Raw genomic sequence first — 20559 nt, forward strand, 5'->3', positions numbered from 1 at the left:
TAGATTTATTTGCCAGTTCGCCTTCTTCAGTCTTAAAAAACCAGTTTCTGGTAAGCTTGGTCTAAATCTTGGCCCAGTGTTCAAAACTAATAAAATTTATACCATTTTTCTGAAGACTTTTTTTGATTTGCAATTCAGACTTAGAAAGTAAGTAGCGTTACGCTCTCGTGCTTTGGAAAGCACGAAAAGCCGTTAGTCATTAGACTAGTGACCCTCCTCGGCTTTGCACAGGAGCAATTTATTAATAAAACCTATTACAAACAAACAATAAATAAACAGATTTCACCTCTTTATAATATTATCATAGAAAAGAAATAAAACCACATCTTGTATTCGTGATGATGAAATCTCATAGATAAGTGTTCGTGCAGAATGGAATCAGTCAGGACTACTTCTGACTACTGACAACTTTTTTAAGTATACCAAAAGTAAAGAAAAAAATCAAAGGAACTTAGGAATTTTAAACGTCAAAATATGAGACGAATACTTTCCGATTTAAATTATTGATTAAATTCGAATTTCGAAAAGAGTTATCAGAGATTCGCGGTGCGTCAAAACGTACTAACGGCCGATTAATCACTGATTAAATCAAAACAGTTTATAAGTCAAACAGTATTATACTACCCATGTGTGAAATGTTACTTTATATATTGGAGTATGATTGTGTGATTTGATATTGGACGTTTAAAAAAAAAAATTGACTAACGTTGACAGTTAGATAATTTTCTTAAGTACCTTTTTAAACATCTCAGATCTCAGAAAGAAGGCCTTATATAATTTTCATTCAATAGTTCTGTCATAATTACATCTACATATTTTCATTTTATTAAACTTAAAAACGAAATTTAAAATTAATATATATTAAGAACTTTATTTAAAAGCCATTATTCAATTCCATCGATAATACGTAAGGATCAAATCTTGCAATTGGAATTCAAACTAGTTTCTCCCAAGCGCACACACATTTAAGGTGCTGGTGACCACAAGGCCAATTATACTAAATAAACACTGAAAATTATTCAATATTGCAGAACAAAAGTTTTTAAAGAGTTTTTTTTAAGGTTAACATATTTTTAATTAAAGTAAAACATGTCAGATATATTTTATCGCCCTTTATAGTTACGAAAAAGTTTTTATATATATAATACTGGCATAGTAACAGCGTTTAAGGTCAGCTCACAATGAATTCAACTTTTTTTTTACGTAAAATATAATTGTATTGTTGCTGTGTGTCCTTTTGTATTATAACAAGCTTTTAACTTGTTATGTTTGTTAGTTTTTTAGATCAAATCTTTCAAGTTAATTTAGTATAACTTCCTTTTATACTACGTACTTAGTTGAAAATTATACATTTTGTTCCATGTTTGACGATACTTTTTTATGGTAAGGCCTTATTGAGTGCCCAAGACATTCTACATAATATTCAATTTATTAATTATTTTTTCTTTTTTTATTAATTATTTTTATTATATAACGATTAAAACTTTCGTTAGCTCGGTTTATCGAACTAATTAAATAGTATGCATCGCTATTTATAACGAACTTCTTCGTAAGTCATTAGGCAAGTTACAGCTAACACATACGACGACATGTTACCTGGGTTCACGTACGTGATAAGAAATACATTACAGTAAATGTACTACTGAGATGGTTCAGTGATAAAAAACACGGATCATAAGTGCACTTCGGGGGTTCAAATCAAGGTAAAGTGGAATAAGCTCCAAATCTTTTCCTTCAACAGGATACCTTTGACCAGCTGTGAGGTAATTACGGATTTTTTTTAGAATTCATATCTTTTCTATACATAATTTTAAAATTCATAACAGTTGGTGTAAAGTTTTTGACCCAGAACAGAACTACGCACTTTATACCATTATTTCATATTTTGTAAGATTATTTCAGCTATCTACTGTATTAAAGGACCAAGAAATATATTTGTCTATTAATACGAAGCACTTGTATGAAGATAATCATTAATTACACACAACACATACATACATACAAGAATTATATTTATTTTTCAGGAGGATTTCATTTTACAAATTACTTCCTAGTATCCGTAGCAAAAGTGACGTCACTGACCAAGCAAAAGCTTTGACAGAAATGACGTTACAATTTCGATCATCGGTTATTTTGTGATGTCGTTTTGCGTCTATTATTTTTCACTTGAAGTGCGTTTGTCACGAGCGTGACGTATAGTCGACCGTAACAATCTAATAGGTTAAAAAGTTTGACGAAATGTTACTGTGTTAATTTTCCTTTCGATAAAATCATAATGTAAATAGATAACTACACTACTGTATTTAGATTGATACCATAAACTTATAAAGAAGCCTAGCATCTCATGAGAAACTGTGGCTGAAAAAGGCTTGTCAGGTTTTTTAAAAAAAACTGTTACTGGTTGGTTGCTAGGCTGTTTCTGAACAAGAAACGAGTCAGCCTTCCTGTCACAATGAGGCGGTCAGGTGGCTTCGACCTTATCTATACTAACAATTAAATCGTTTAAACTTTTCAAGAATTTCGACGAAGAATGCTGTTTAATATTCCATCCGAGCAAACTCATTTTGTGATTAAACCTGTTAAATTAAATACGCTTCTCGGTACCTCATAAGTGCTAAGAAATTTTTAAATTCTCAAACTATTTGTGTAATTACTGTCAATGAAGAATATGCCGTGTAATTGACAGTTCATCTTTTATATTAATAGTATAAAATTGGATTATTACTTTTTTTTATAAACTATTAAACAAAATTTTAAATCTATTATTAAAATTAATTCTGAAATTAATAAAGTAAGCACACACATAAACATCAAAGCGGATGTCAGCGCAAAAAGTAGCGCGCGCAACGTATGCGCGCGAGCGTGCGTGTTACTCCGCGGCTATAATTTAATTTATAAATCTTCAGATAAAGCACTGCCCAGTATCGCACAATTGTGCTCTTTTTTGCTTCCGCGCGAGCTTGAGCATGTCTATATGTGTAAAACGTGTGCAAGCATGAATGCGCTGCGCTTATTCCGACGTGGACCGACCCTTTCTTTTTCTTATTTGAGTTCTTTAATTCGATTAAAGGACCAAATTAGTTCCTTTTATTTTGTGAACATTTGTTATCAGAAGTTACATATGTATTTATATGTCATTTGCAAACATAGGTGCTCTGTCTGTTACATCATATATATATAGGATGGCAACACGACCTGACCGGATATAACACGCAAAATAATCGGCGCACTGCTAATTCAAATTACTGGAGTTATTTTAACAGATTAAAAAAAATAAAAACAAAACGACCCCAAAGGCCACTAGAGCACCAAACCAATTAAAATATAATTATTTTATAAATACAGATAATAATAAGTTTAGTTGTGAATAATACTATTCACAACTAAACTTACGAATATATTTTCGTGATTGTAGCCCTGTACACAAATGCTTTTGTTAGCTTAATGTACATCATTGGTATCGGTTTTGAAAATCGAATGCATAGCTAATGCTTATGAAAATTAACATATACGGCCTCATTAGGAATAAAACTACCAACTCATGGAAATACGAATCAAATTAGAGATGTTTCATATTAATAAACCGAGTCCCGATCATTGTATAGGCGAATACTTACTAAACGCTTCATATGAATAATAAATTAAGGATAATAAGACGATGGGGCGTAATTTATGCTCGATCGGAGGCTTATAATGATGCCGTCGATGCTTGCCTCAGTCAGGTGTCAATTTACGACCAGTATACGATATAAATTAAGGCGAAAGCACGCGGCGTTGCTTGCCTTGAATTGTTTTTCTTATCAGAGTACAAAAATCATTCAAATGTCTCATCATTATCTAGTTGTTATAAATGATTTACTTCCTACGAGTATAAATAAAAAGTATATAATCTTAAATCCCACTTAATGTCATCACGATAGTTAACATGTGCATGTTTTTTAAAAGCACCGAGTTAGTAACAAAAGGGAAAATAAACATGCGAAATAGTACTTCGCGGTGGCGATATTCATACTGGAGAACTTCACTCAAGAGGTAACAACAAATGTAACACAAATATGAATAAAAATTATTATGGCTTCCTAAACATTAAAGCTCGTTAGAAATACAAGTTACTCAACAACTAATTAGCCAAACATCAGTAGGCTCAGGAAGCCGCAAATAATAGACTAAGGACAATTAGCTGTAGTAATACCAAGTAATTGGATTACAATATATCGTCAATTTCAGTGCTTTGCTGACCGCACTATGTACTGGTAGGTAAAGCGTATTTTGCAGTTCTCGACGATTCAAAGTTTTGCATGATTTAAAAAAAGAACTATTATTTCAAAATATATTAAACCAGTAGTCAAACGCGACTTCGCTCGTTCGTTCTAGGGGTTGGTCGTCTGGTTTTAAGTATTGAAAAGTGTTAGGGTTGATACCCGGTAGCGTTGGTACTGTGAGACTTCAAAATAAAACCACCGAGTATGTACTGCTGGTCAGATAGTGTAATTGATCGCACTTTATGAAATTACAAAAATTGTATTATAGTTTAGAAAAAACATTTCGATAGCGCGATGTAAAATACATCTAACGCCATCTATTGACGAAATGATAAACCAAATGATTATTTGGCATAATGTCATTTGATCTTGAACATACCGCCCACCAAGGACGTTACTGAAGGAACGTCCTTTCCGAGTTTACTTAAAAGTTGCACACATATAATAAGAAACCAGACAAAATATTTTGTTGAATACAATAATATGCTGGTTTGAACTAAACTTAAAACTGAACAATAATAACTTAAAAATACTAAGTACCTTAAATTAAATAACAATGAAACATAAAATAAATCTATACTTGTGCTAGGTACATTTAAAGTAATACCATTTAGCAATAGCAAATATTATTTGGTCTCTCTATCTAATACAATTACATTTGCCCTAAGAATAATAAAAAAACATAACAATAATAATACAAAAGTGGAACTAAAATATGGATATGAATATAATACGATCTAATAACACAAAAAAATTAAACATTCTCTTGTTCGGTAATTGGTAGAATGCAAATTTTAGACGTTGGTCTTTTAATTGTATTGGTCTTAGTGCGTACTGTGACTACACGGGTAATATTATCACTACCAGGATGTTTATGTAATATACGACCTAACAACCAACGGCTTGGAGGTAAATTATCTTCCTTTATCAAGACTATGTCACCAACTGATGGTTCAGGAACTTGACAAGACCATTTATACCGATTCATCAAATTAGACAGGTATTCGTTTGACCAACGTTTCCAAAACGATTGAATCATTCTCTGAACAAATTGCCAACGCGATAAGTGATTCAACCTTGAACTTTCAAATTGATTATCCGGTACATTCAGTAAGGGTTCGCCAATTAGGAAATGTCCAGGTGTTAAAGGTAATGCTTCACCAGGATCACCGACATGAATAACACTCATGGGTCGCGAATTCAAACAAGCTTCCACTTGGGTCAGAAGCGTGGTCATTTCCTCGAATGTAAGGGTCGAGTCACCTATGACCCTTTTTAAGTGAAATTTTGTTGATTTTACCCCTGCTTCCCACAGTCCGCCGAAATTGGGACTGTGCGGAGGAATGAAGTGCCACTCCGTACCATTCGATTCTAAATGCTCTGCTATAGATGGTTGAATTGCTACTAATTCCTGTAACTCTCTTGCGGCACCGACAAAAGTGGTACCGTTATCGCTCCACAACTTAGCACAGTGACCTCGTCTAGACACGAAACGTCTGAAAGCTGCCAAAAATGCCTCGGTGTTCATGTCACTGACTACTTATAAATGTAAAGCACGAGTAACCATGCATACAAAAAGACATATATAGCCTTTGTACGAACGGTGCCCACGACCCTTCGTTGTTCTAAGATTTATGGGTCCCGCGTAATCTACACCGCTATGAAAAAATGGACGAGCTGGAGTACATCTAACGGACGGTAATGAACCCATAAATTGATGATTTATCTTTGCTCTTTGCTTAGCACACTTAACACACTTGTATATGTGGTGTTTGGCTAAGTTTCTAATTCCAATTATCCAGTAGGCTGTCCTCAAAAAACTTATCATCAACTGAAGACCTCCGTGCAGCGTTTTGGCATGAGCATCGACTATTATAAGTCGAGTAACTGGACTACAGCGTGGTAGTACAATCGGATGTTTGGTCTGTTCACTCAACTGAGCTTTCTCCAATCTGCCTCTTACTCTTATTATTCCTTTATTATCAAGGTAAGGACAGAGTGACTTCAATACACTTGATTTTATTTGTAAATAACCTTTACCCTGTAATTGTATATATTCCTTTGTAAATATTTCTATTTGTGTTTGTCTTATACAACATTCCAGCGCAGCATCTAATTCCACCTTTTGTAAATACATTCCACGATATATTTTGTTATTTTTCAGGAATCTTCGGCAATATGCAACAACCTTTATTAGCCTTTTTAATGTAGAATACCTTTCGAAAATTGAATTATTTGGAACAACCGTTACATAAGATTTAACGCACTCCTCTAAATCTAAGTTTAATTTGTCTAAATTATTTGGTCTGTTATAGGATATATTGTCCTTTTTCAGGAATAATGGTCCTGAAAACCATAAATCACAGGTGAGAAGTGATCTCGGCGGTATTCCCCTAGATGCACAGTCTGCGGGGTTGTCCTTTGTCGAAACATGAAACCATTGCGATGCTTTCATGTTCGTTAGTATTTCAGATGTTCGATTAGCTACAAACGTCTTCCATCTACTTGGGTGGTCGTTTATCCAGGCTAGTACAACTGTGGAATCGGTCCATGCTTTAATTTGATCTTTGGGAATACTCAAGATATTAGCTGTTTCGATCAAAAGTTGTGACAGAAGAACTGCTCCACACAACTCTAGCCGTGGAATACTAATTTGTTTTACAGGAGCTACTCTGGTTTTTGCAACAATAAGTGTCACGTGTATTTTATCTTCAAGGTCAATGGTCCTCAAATAAATCACGGCTGAGTAAGCTGTCTTAGAAGCGTCACTAAATCCATGCAGTTCCAGCTTCTGATTTAATCTTGTGCCTATCCAACGAGGTATGCGTACGTCGGTAAGTAGTGACAGTTGCTCTCGATAGTCAATCCACTCCTTCACTAACTCCACGTTTAGTTCTTCATCCCAACTAACGCCGGTAAGCCATAACTTTTGTATGAATACCTTTGCTAGTACTATACTTGGGGCTATCCAACCTAAAGGATCAAATAGTCGTGCTATATTTGAAATGATTGATCTTTTAGTTGCAGGTGCAGTCGTCAGCGGTGGAAGATTAACTAAGTACTGGAAGGTGTCTTGGCTGCGGTTCCAGGTAAGTCCTAATATTTTTATTGTACTATCTATCTTGATTTCTACTTCTTTTACTTCTTCGTGTGATATTTCTTTAACCTTGTCTATGTTGTCCATATAAATTATATCCTTGTTTGTTCCATTTATATATAATTGTCCTTGATCTTTCTCATTCTCCATTTCCTTAATTTGTTCTATTAATTCTTGATTATTAGAATTCCATTTTTGCAATTTAAAACCACCTTTACCTAATAATGCTGTTATTTGTGTATATATTTCTAATCCTTGATCCACTTCATAGCACCCTGTCATAAGATCATCCATATAGAAACAATTGAGTACTTTATCTTTTGCAAGTTGATAGTTGTCCCCTTCATCAAAAGCAACTTGGTGTAACGTCCGAACGGCTTGATAAGGTGCAGAAGCTGTACCAAAGGTAACTGTCGTTAGTTCATAGTCAGCAATTTCTTTTTCCGGACAATCACGCCAAAGTATACGTTGGAACATTGCATCTCCTTCAGCAATTCCGACTTGCCGATACATTTTAATTATATCTGCTACCAGTGCTATGGGATACAATCGCCATCTTAATATGGTGTGCCTTAAGTCAGCTTGCAATTTCGGTCCTACCATAAGAATATCATTTAAAGAAACTCCATTACTGTTCTTCTGAGATGCATTAAATACTACTCGAACTTTTGTAGTAGTTTTATCGTCGCGTACAACCGCATGATGAGGTAAGTAAAAAGCTTTATCTTTCTTTATATCATCTTTTGCTATTGGTCTCATGTGTCCTAATGATAAATATTCTTGTATAACCTCTACGTACTTTTCTTTTAGTTCTTTATTATCTCCTAATCTTTTTTCTAATGACCTAAATCTTTTTTGAGCTATATCTCGTGAATTTCCAGACATGCATAGTGTATTCACTTCACGAAAAGGTAACTTAACAATATATCTCCCACTTTCATCTCTTCTTGTAGTTAGACTATAGAACTCTTCACATGCTTTTTCTTCCGGTGTAAGTATTTGCTTTGTACTAGTTTGTTCTTCTAATTCCCAAAATCTTTTTAAAATATCATCTTCTTTATCTACCTGAGCATGTAATACATTGATAACTTTTGACCTCTCTTTATCTTCGTTATCCACAACACCCGAGATGACCCATCCTAAGGTAGTATTTTGGGCGATTAAATTGCAGGCAGGATTTTTTATAATCCCCTCAGTAATTATGTGGCTGTAAACGTCAGCACCTAATAAAATATCAATTTTATTGGAGGTGTGGAATCCTGGATCTGCAAGACACAGGTTCGTGACACTTAGCCAATTTAAGTTAGTGTTGACGCTACGTTCAGGTAAGTAGGATGTAATTTTGTTTAACACGTATGCTTTCACCGTAAACACGAAGTCGAAATTCACTCGGGATCTTATATTTAAATGTACCATAGACCTAGCAATGGTTGAACTATTTTCACCAAGTCCTGATATAACTCCTTGTATATGTGTCTTTTCTAGACTAAGAAATTGAACTGCTGCTTCGGTTATAAAACAAGCTTGGGAGCCCTGATCAAGTAAGGCACGGACGGGATGATAATCGCCATTCTTCGACTCGACTTTGATTAGCGCTGTGGCTAATAAAACCTGTCTTGGCTTTGACACCCTTCCTGTCGACAAGCACGAAACTATCGGAGGAGAACTAGTTGAGGAATTAACATTTTCTATCGTAGGCTTCACTGATGTGGTTTGCTCTGATTGCGGATTAAAATGAAGAAGAGAGTGATGGCGCTTCTGACAAACTCTACAAGTGGTAAACTTTTTGCAATCATATACGGTGTGATTACTACCTAAACAGTTAAAGCAGATTCGGTTCTTCATCACAAACTCTCGTCTACTTTCAATCGGCTGTTTAGTAAACTTCTTGCAAAAACAAAGTTTGTGCGGTTCTGAGCAGTATTCACAGCGCATACTTGACGAGTTAGTGGCTAACATTACCTTTGCACCATGAGAATTGTTATAGTTATAATTTTTATTTACCTGCTGAGCCATCGATACCTTTGGTTCTAAAAATTCTAAAGCACGAAAACGATTTTCAATAAATAGTTTGAATTGTTCAAAGGTTGGCAAATCGTTATTGGAATCGCTGGCGCAAACATTTAACTCCCATTGTTTACGAGTTTCACTATCTAGTTTGAGAGAAACAATGTGTATGATAATAATATCCCATGTATTTACGTTAATATTTAAGTTTCTAAGTGCATGTAAACAATCACACGTGTTATCTAATAATTCTTTCAACGATGAAGCTGACTCGACATTTATTCGTTTTTGACCAAACAATCTTTTTAAAATACAATTAGTCAGATATTTCTTGTTATTATATCTTTTTTCTAATTGAGCCCAGCACTCACTATAGTTAGCGGAAGTTATTGGAGTGTGGCGAATGAGCTGTTCAGCTTCACCGGAAAGGTGACTTTTCAAATAATGCATTTTTTGTACATTATCTAATGAATCATTTTTGTGCACTAAAGAGGTAAAAAGATCGTGAAATGTTGTCCATTCCCCGTATTTACCAGAAAATATTGGGATGGCGATCTTTGGTAGTTTAACAAAAGGATTAACTGGTTTCGACATACCTGAAGTGTTTTCACTTTGTACTGATCCCTTTGTCGAACAGATTTTGTTAAGCGTTGTTTTCATAAGACTCTTATAAACTATATAAGTATTCTCAACATCATCATATATATCACCTACCATTTGTTCTATGTCCTCCAATTTAAATCTTTCATATAATTTAGTATTATTCTCTCTAAATATAGACCAATCCATTTCTAACAATTCTTGCTTGGTTTCAATATATTCTACTGTTAGTCTATCTTTACTACATTTTTTAAAATTAATTAGACCTTTCTGTATTATATTTTTCGAATCTTTTAAAACATTTATTAAACCTTCCATTTTTAAAATATCCAAATTATGAATTAAGGTAATTTAAAATAAAAGTATTAAATTTTTTTTATTTTTTCAAATCAAATCTAAAATGTTTAAAGTGTTTTGAATTTATTTTTTTTTTTTCGAAATCGGTCATAGGTTCCCCGTTCCTTCGTTTTTTTTAAAATTATTCTAAGTCCTTAACTAACATGCTTGAAATTACAAAGTAAATCTAAATTAATCAATAAATTTTCTAAGTTTAAAATTCTTCGTAAATTTTCTAAGTTTAAAAGAAAGCTAACTTTTTCACTTTTGATTATTCACCAATAAATATTGAAAATAATGTACTCACAAAATTGCACTTCACACAAACACAATTTGTTGACCTGGTGTAAGTGGCGCCCTCTGTAGGTGGCGACACTTTGAACTAATCCGCTGCAGTTGCTCTCGTCCGCCCACCAATGCACGGCTGGGGTCCCGCTGCTGCGGCCTCTGATGCGTGTTTCCTTACTGCAGCAATCCACTGCGGAGACACGGGGAAAGCGGCTTCACCGCTCACAAAAAACACTATCCGGCTCGAAGGACCAATGTTAGGGTTGATACCCGGTAGCGTTGGTACTGTGAGACTTCAAAATAAAACCACCGAGTATGTACTGCTGGTCAGATAGTGTAATTGATCGCACTTTATGAAATTACAAAAATTGTATTATAGTTTAGAAAAAACATTTCGATAGCGCGATGTAAAATACATCTAACGCCATCTATTGACGAAATGATAAACCAAATGATTATTTGGCATAATGTCATTTGATCTTGAACAAAAAGCCTATGTCCTTCCTTGGGGTTCCAGCTTGCTTCATACCAAATTAGATTCAGTGTATTGGCCATGAAAGAACAGACGAACAGACAGACAAAGTTACTTTCACAGTCATAACGTTATTATAGACTAGCTGTGCCCGCGACTTTATGCGCGTTTGAATTTAACAAAAATGTTTTTGTTGTAGCCTAAGTTACTCCTTATTACATCAACTATCTGCCAGTGAGTCCAGCTAAGTCCCGTCCAAATCGGTCTAGCCGTTCCAGAGATTAACCGGAACAAACAGACAGACAAAAATTTAAAAATATGCTATTTTGGTATATGTACCGTGTATACATACATATGCATTTAGTAAAAAGCGGTTATTTTAATATTACAAACAGACACTCCAATTTTATTATACGTAAAGATTAATTGATATATAACTAACTAAATTAGTTTTGTCATAATTTTGTGAGATAATTATTGTTGTCGTATTTTATTTTATATTTTATTTATAACTTTAGATAGTAATAGTTCATTTGAAGAAAACATTGAAAATAGAATATTAAATTACATTAATAGCACTAAGTTTGGCTAAGTTATTTTGTATAATATCTGTTTATGTCAGTATAATAAAAAAAAATATATCAATCATTAATAAATACCGTGACTCGTGAACATGTTACATAAAGTAAATCGATATATTTATAAGTATCGAGTTTCTCGTAGAAATCGATTTTATCTGTCAATTTTAAGACCACAACACATTAAAAGCGATACAATTATATACTATTCGATAAAAATTTACACCAATAAACCACGAATCAGACATATATAACAATTATTATGTGAATATTCTTGTAAGGTTAGGTAAACATATTATGAGCAATAATAAGATAAATATGATACATATTATGATGTAATTAGAAAGCAAAGATTAATAATAAATAATAAAATAAACATGAATGGCTCGTGACTGTTTATCATTGCTGTAATGTTACACGTGTATATTTTGTAATCGCTATAATAATAGACCAATCGAACGAAACATAGACAGGAGCCGGCGGAAAAATGCCCGCGCGATGGATTGAACAAATCAAATCTGCTGTTTGGTTGTTTACGTGAAGCAAGGAACTATAACAACTGTTTTACTTGGAGGTAGGGCTTTGTGCAAGCCCGTCGGTTAATACTTGCAATACTTGGTATTGTTGTGTTTCGGTTTGAAGGGTGAGTGAGCCAGTGTAACAGGCAAAAGGGATATAACATATTAGTTCACAAGGTTGGTGGCATTGGCGAAGTGAGGGATGGTAATTATTCCTAACAGCACCAATGTCAATGGGCTTTGGTGACCACTTTATATCAGGTGGCCCATTTGTCGGTCTGCCTACCATAAAAATAAACAAACAGAGAGATGTGGTAAACGCTCGTGGGGTGATGTTATGTCCTAAAAATTATCTTCGTTTTAAAGACAAGAATGATAAGAGGACCACCACGCAACTATATTACTTAAACATTTAATTCTCTTACAAATTCACCTTTCTTTATTTGAAAAGATAAACTTAAAATAAGATTCTATTGTTGAAAATTCAAACCAGAGTTCCCGAACCGAACATACATAGACGGGTTTCTTTAAATTAATATATATATATAAATAGATTATTGACACTTAATTTCAGCTACAAATGTAAGAGAACTCAATAGGAACAGTACTTATCTGTAATGACATTGATGTGGGCGTTAAGGTCTGCAACTAAATGTAGCTTGATCTGTGTTATTAAAGTATTTATTGGTTTGCATGTACAGAATTAAAATAATAAAATAAATTGTTTACAATTCACTTAGCGAGTGTTCATTTCCTGTCTATTGTTATTTAGTCAAAATCAAATTCAAAATATTACACATTAAGGTTAATCTGTACTGGTAATATAATCATTTGTCCTTTATGTGAAATTACGCGTCAGATAAATATTTATTAAGACTTAAAGATCGATTTTATACTTATCTTTATAAAACAAAACCAACGACGAACAATCATACGCACAAAGACTTTCTGTAATTCGGAATTCCATAAATCAGACCAACAACATTAAATTCCAATAAGAAAATCAAAAGCTATTAATGTTTCGAATAAAAATAAAATAAAAAAATCTAGAACGAAAACCGTCCAAACTTTGCATTAATATCATAAACAAACGAGGAAGTCTAATCATAAACCAAGCAACGACCTGTTACAAAGTTATCGTGCATATTTAAATCTTAACTCTATATTTAATGCAATTCAATTTTATCATCGTTACATATCGAAACAAACAATTTTAAACCTTATCACTCATCAATACGATTGTACCTTACCGATTAAATCGCTTAACATATGACGTTTTGGTATTTATATAACCTTGCCGCGTGTAATTCTCGTATCATTGATACGAGAAATAGATTCATATGCAATAGCTACCACGTGCCGCACTTTGTATAAGTATATAGTATTAGATATCAGCCATTTTAATGTGACCCTTCTCATCGTTATATTTAGTTCTGATTTTGAAAATATAAACGGTCAATTTTGTTGGACGGTTGACATCAATGCAACGTTTCGCGCCAAGTAGTATACTTAACATAATAAATTGCATTCTGATATTTTACATCCGTATTTCGAGACGATAAATTTTCGTTTTATTAGTAATATAATATGTTCCTGTTGCAAAGTTATTAATTATATGCTTTTATTTAAATACTAGATGAAAACCCGGCTTAACTACCGTAACATATGTACGAATTATTATTTGGAACACACTTTCTGAACGCATCCGTAAACGTCAAACATGGCCGCCCGTTGATTTTCATGTCAGCAATTTTATTGTTATCGAAATATCTCGACTATACGAATTTTACTATGTTATCGACTAAAAAAAATATTATTTTTTAACGATCTATAATTGCGGATAGTTTCAATCGGGTCTATCGTAGATCTGCACGAAATCTTCTATAAATAAAAAAGCGTAATACCACTCACTGGTTAATCACGATATCTCATACCGACAACACTGGAAGTTTGGCAGGTAGGTTCCTTATAGGGTGTAGACATTCTCTAAGAACGGATTTTACGAATCTCAACTCCCAAAAGGCGTAAAACGGGTCTTCGAAGTTTGTGTTTTACAAATTTCGTGCGGGTAAAGGCGCAGGTTCACCTAGTTATTAATATAGATATGGTATGCGGTAAAACACTTCATATACCTATGGGTATACAGTCATAGTCAAGAGCTGTAGTAAAAAAAATAAGAAGATATAAGTAGATATTTTCATAGGAAGTATTTTCCTATTAATAGAAGCAGAAAGCGTTCAACGGTATTTCATTGCTAATTTCAAAAACGAATGTCACGATGAGCCTTTGTAATCCTTTTGACTGTCTCCACATTGCCAAATGAGTCGATACGATTACGTCATAACGTCAAATTATACAATTTATTATATAAATATAATTTATAGTGGTTACTCATTTTATAAATTGTTGGGATTGGTTTTGGTATCCTAAAGTACCATGATAGTTACAAGTAGAGAATCACGTACCAGTCCTTCAGTTATTAAAAAATGATAATATTTCCTATAATAATCGTATTTGAAGGGTGAGTCAACCAATGTAACTATAGTTACAAGGGACATAAGATCTACCAATGATGGTGGCTAATAGCGATGTAAGGTATGGTTAATATTTCTTACAACGTCAATATCTACGGCCGTGGCCATTGCCTAGGCGGACGCATATCATTAAAAAAAACTCGTATTGGAGCAGCGAGTGCTTTAGCACAGCTAGGACAATTTAACTAATGTATTCTTATATTTGGGATATTTTAAGTCCTAATAAAGAATTTAAGGTATATTTTGTAGTATTTTAGCTAAACGATGGAACCTGCTTTCGGAGAAACGTCTATCCGTCCGTGTGACTGTCACCTTAGGGCTAAGTAGCTAGCTGATTTAATTATATTATATAAATATGATTTCATTAATAATAACAATAAATAGCTCGATAGTCAATATTAAAAGATAGCGTAACGTCTAAATGTACAGAATGATCATTATGAAAAAATAAACAATAAAGACTTTGCTATGATACGGAACCAAAGGCGCGCGACCCACACTCGAACTTGGCAGTTATTTCAAAATAAAATAATAAAAAAATCTTCACCATTACACAACGCCGTGTTAACTTACAAAACAGATAAATCTTTTACGTGTTTCAAAATGTTCAATCATAAATAATCACACAGAAGTCCGAAGTTGATACAGCGGGACTTTTTTTAGTCATTTTTTACGGCCATAAATTTGAAATTTGCATTTTAAACAGCGACTCTATCACGAAGGTTGGATATAATTATTTTAATGTTGATGTATGGAATAATAAAAATCTCTCAGGGCATGTGTACTGTGTGATTACAGAATGATTTTATCGGAAACTAATACGCCTTAATCAAGTGCTACAAAAGTAATTTTAAGTCGGTTTATTCCTTATTTTCTTTAAGATATAAGTTGATATAATAAGAGTACTATTATTAATTATAAAACGAAAATCATTTAAATCTATACGTTATGGGCAAAGACAAAAAAGTTCAGTAAATTTTTCTTCTGCATTTCGTTTTGTTTGTAAGTTATTGACGAGCTTTTGGCTGCCTCGTTGGTCTAGTGGCTAGACATGAGGCCATATATATTATCAACAATGATTATCGTCGAATTGCAACCACTAAACGAACACGGTTTTGAAAACTATGTGGTTTTTAGTCTACTAAAAATTTTAATATTCTTTTTGTTGTTTTTTTTTTTAATTTGAAATCCATTTTGATTATAATTAATAATATACTTATGAAATTAAGTTTTAGTGAGTTAGGTATTATACATACAATGTTCGCTTTAAAAAAATAAAAAGTGTGCAATTAAACATACAAACAAAAGCGTATTGTTTCGCTGTGTAAAATATTTTAAGCTAGTTTCTAGAAATGCAAATTAGCATCGTTAAACGGTCCCGCCGTTTGTTGTCTGAGGGCCCTCGTGACGTCATCGTGTTAAATACTCTGTTTCGTTTTACTCATATTTCCAACGTATGATTTCGCAGCACATCGTGACTTTTAAACCTCGATTTAAATTACTTTTTTTAGCATAGGTATAAGTGGTCACCACTATCCATAGACATTTGGCGCCGTAAGAAATTTTAACGATATACTTCGTCAATGCACCAGAAACCTTGGAACTGAGAACTGATGTTTCTTGTGGTTGTAGTTACACACTCATCCATATTCAATCCTAAACACCAAAATCTTAAGTATTGCTGTTTGTCGGTAGAACATATGATCTACGGGTAGTATCTACCCAGATGAGTTTACACAAAGCCTTACCACCAAGTTTTTGTAAGATTTATTTTTGTTGTAAAACACCCAAAATGTTTTCCTTCACCACGGAGTTCTTTAAAACAAAAAAATAGCGCGTCAAGATTCAGTGTTTGTCCGGATTTCGACCCGTAATCTTCAATTCGGATTCACATTTACTATCCATTGCGCTATCTCGTCTCAATTACAAACTAAGTTAAAAAATTGCGATGTGTTACTCGGATTGGATCAGACGTAATAAATTTTAATCGTTACATATTATATTAGGCATTTATCTCGTTGTTAGAACAATGATCTTTTATCGGTTAAAATGTAAGCACAAGGATTATGATTGTTCAACTATCAAGGTACGATAAGTTAACCGGAGACAACCTTACTAATATAAATACACAGTGAGCCCACTGTACGTAGTCGATAAGAACGGACCATTAAAATATACAAAGTTATATCAACTGTATTTTATTATACTGATTATTTATGAAGTATTTTTAAGTAAAAAAAAATATACGTGATAAGATTATAATACATTTAGTTAGTATAACTAAAGTCTATTCCAACCGCAAGAGGACAAAAGCCAAATAAACAACACTTGAAATCTATATTTGTGTCGTTGGTCGATAGCTTGAAAAATTGCTTTTTGAATGTTGATAATGAGTTAAGTGGAATTAGTGTTTGTTAGTGTTGTAGTATAAATTATAGTATATACTTATGAAAAAGTCTCTCGCCGATCGTTGTGGGACGATTGTGATTCGATTTTATTTTGGCTATTTTCAGGTACCATTTATAATATTGAAGTTCGAAACTTTTATAATAAATTACATATTGGGTTTGATTATTATAGTGAATTTGAGTGTTACCGTTCTGATGCAAATTATCGTGCTCATAAGTTTTAATTATTATTATTAGGACGCATTATTAGCACTAGTTAACGTTTACACGAGTAAACATTAAAATTGTCATGAGGCGATTAAAAATTCGTTCCGACTTCGTAATGGAAGTGCGTAGATACCACCGATATTCGCACCGATATTCTTTTTAATAGTGGATGGACGAAGAACTTCGCCTATACTAATATTACATATAGGTAAAATTTGTCTGTTTGTTTATAGAGGATATCAGTAACTAATAAGGTAATTGTATAGAAAGTTTTTATCGGCCGAAAGCTAAGTTATGCCTGAGTGCTATATAGTATTAAATATCCTTATATCGTATCATTTTCTTTATTAATAAACTTCACCTGTGCGAAGGGACAGATCGTTACTTTTTATATATAAACAATTTTCTTTTCTAACTAATATAAAAACTCTTATTAAAGCAGTGCACCTTCTTAACCAGGAGGAGATTTTTACAACTGGGACATTTGAGTCTGTTATCTACGTGCAACTTCAACCTAATGCCTTCATGATCATAAAATTATAACACCCAATGTGTATCTATCATTTAAGTCATGTATTCCAGTAAATACTGTGATAAATATCTTGAAATGATGCATTTAATCGGTCTGAAGTAACCGTCGCATTATCTGAGTTGTCGTTTTATAGACGTCGACGGTGATAAAAATCACCCAAGTGCGAAGACTTCGGAACCTTTGCTACGCGAAGTGTTCCGTGACATTTGTTTCTTGATTTAATAAAGAAAATTAATAACAAGAACCAATTGCAATTTATTTATTGAATTAGAATGTTTAAATATTTATACATTTTTACATGTTTGATAAATTTAAATAATTTTAATTTTATATTATGTAACTTAAGTAGCTTTGGACCGCGGCTTCGCTCGTTTCGTTATTTTCTCGTTCGTTTTTTTTCAGGTACTAGCTGGCATATTATAAAGAGGGGATAAGCTATTTCTATTTAAAATTTCATCAAAATCCGTTCAGCCGTATTTGCGTGATATTAAGCATTAAAGCTTACAAATATTCATATATGTAACATTAGAAAAAAAAGTGTACTTTCTATGAATCACTATAAATATAAAATAATAAAAATAGTAAAAGTATGTATATTTTTTCGGAGTCAACAAACGGTCCTTGATGTTACTTTATATGGATTTTCATTTCGATGAACAGAACTCTAAAAAATTGTAGTCCATGTACATGCAAGGACTATTTATAAATAAGAATACTAACTTAACATATATGTTGGAGCGCGTCCAAGCGTCCACAATTATTCAGATAATGAGCGCGGCACTTTAGACTAGATTTATACGTCGCTTGACAACATAAGGCAGACCTCATAACTACGACATATCAAATCTTGAAGACATCTCAGTAACTCGGGCTTTATTTGATTAACTATTCTATGAGATGCAATCCAAGTCAATTCGAATCCAAGTCTAAATCTTTTTATACCATATTATGGTTACACTTCATTATTAATTGTAAAAGTCGTGTTCGTAAATGAATACCTTTAATTTTTTTTTTCCTAAATATAACGTGGAATTCAGTATGTGAAGAAAATGCTTCAAGCTCCCCCTTAATCAAAGGGTTGTAAAAGTAGCCTATGTTAGTATGTAGTATAAAGAATGTTATGTAGCCTCGGGGTTTAAGTGTCATCAAAATTGATTCAGTAGTTGAGTGACCTTATTTTTATAATTCAAACATACAAATATATAACTATAACCTATTTAACAACCTAATCGACATATATGACAAATATTAGATTTCGTCCGATGTTCTAATGTAAACGAATTTATAATTTATCGTATTAAAACGAATTTAATTACTTTTAAAGGATGTTAGTATGTTTTTAAGTACTACGTTTTAATAAGAAAGGTATTATTTCTAATTATAAAAATGGATGAAGATTATCTCTAAAGAATTTGTTAATTAGCCACTAAATGCTGTTGTGCAATCTATTATTTGTTATAATAATAATAATTATATAAAATGATAATTAACAATAATAATATAATTATAGTTAAATTGAATAATATTAAGTATGAATAAAAATAAATACAGATTAAGTCAAAAAAGTAACAGAAAATAAAGTTTACCTATTTTTTTGTTTTTTTGTTTTTCGAACGCAATAAGTTGCTATGCACGTTGTGTATTTTATCCAATAGGAATGCGGGAAATGAAACATCGTGTAGACTTTAACTCGCGGTCGTCACGCATGAAGATTTTTTTATACCATTTAATTAATAATCCCTAGTTACATTACAACTATAATTATCAGTACTGATTACACGTGTTTTATAAAATAAGCAACGGAAATATAGCAAGGGCGAGTTCATACTTGTATCGTAGACGTGTGTAGTCGGCCTAACGGAATGAATTGTTCTCACTCTATTTAAAGCAGAGACACGTGTATTACATGCACTTTAAAGACATGTTAATACCTAGAAACGATTGTCAGTACGAAGGCCTTTAAGTTACTTCTGCAATAGAATTTTTTTGGCCAAAAACGTGATAGACTTACTAAATTATAATCTTAAGAATTAAAACAATTCAAATTAGTACGATGATGTCGATAAAAATACTATCAGTTAATAAAGTAAGTAAGTAAGTAAAAAGATTTTTAATATATTACTCAAAAGTAAATGCCTCTTTGAAAAATATTACTTTTGGTTTTATTTAAATTTAATGACCCGAATACTCAATGAGGTAACGACGAACTACGAGAAGTAACACTAATAAACTATACCTAACGTATAAAAATCTTATTTTATTTAAAAATACTTTTAAATCTAATTAAATAATTAAAGAAAATCTCTTACAAATTGTACACAAAAAAAAAAACGTGTTAAATTAAGAGCCCCTTTAAACATCCAAAAACTTTCCTAGAATCAAGACAAAACAAGTCATTTAATTAGTAGAAGTAATTAATGTACCTAATGAACTAGATTGTATGGTAACCAGGGTTCAAAGTTTAATGAATCCAATGAATTAATGAAAAAAAAAGTTAGCTCAATAGATCAGATGGAACTGGTTTCACATTCAATTGATGTATTTGACCCTCGCATATATACGAACAGATGAAGTTCATGAAAACCTTTTAAAGTAAAGGCTTATTGATTTAGGCCATCTCAGCATAAAACTGCAAGATCTAAGGCTTACTTCCTTAACATTAGTCAAAGCAAATAGAAAAAAAATGCATGAATGAAAAAAAATCGGTTAATAGCTTTTTG

The 20559-nt window shown here is 32.7% G+C and overlaps 1 protein-coding gene across 4 annotated transcripts in view; it reads right to left on the reverse strand.

Annotated features, from left to right (window-relative positions):
• LOC125071058 (protein doublesex-like) overlaps positions 1 to 20559 on the reverse strand; it is a 167611-nt gene that overhangs the window by 52375 nt on the left and 94677 nt on the right. The gene's annotated exons all lie outside the window — the stretch shown is intronic.

Source organism: Vanessa atalanta, chromosome 18, assembly GCF_905147765.1.
Source record: "Vanessa atalanta chromosome 18, ilVanAtal1.2, whole genome shotgun sequence".
Lineage (NCBI taxonomy): Eukaryota > Metazoa > Arthropoda > Insecta > Lepidoptera > Nymphalidae > Vanessa > Vanessa atalanta.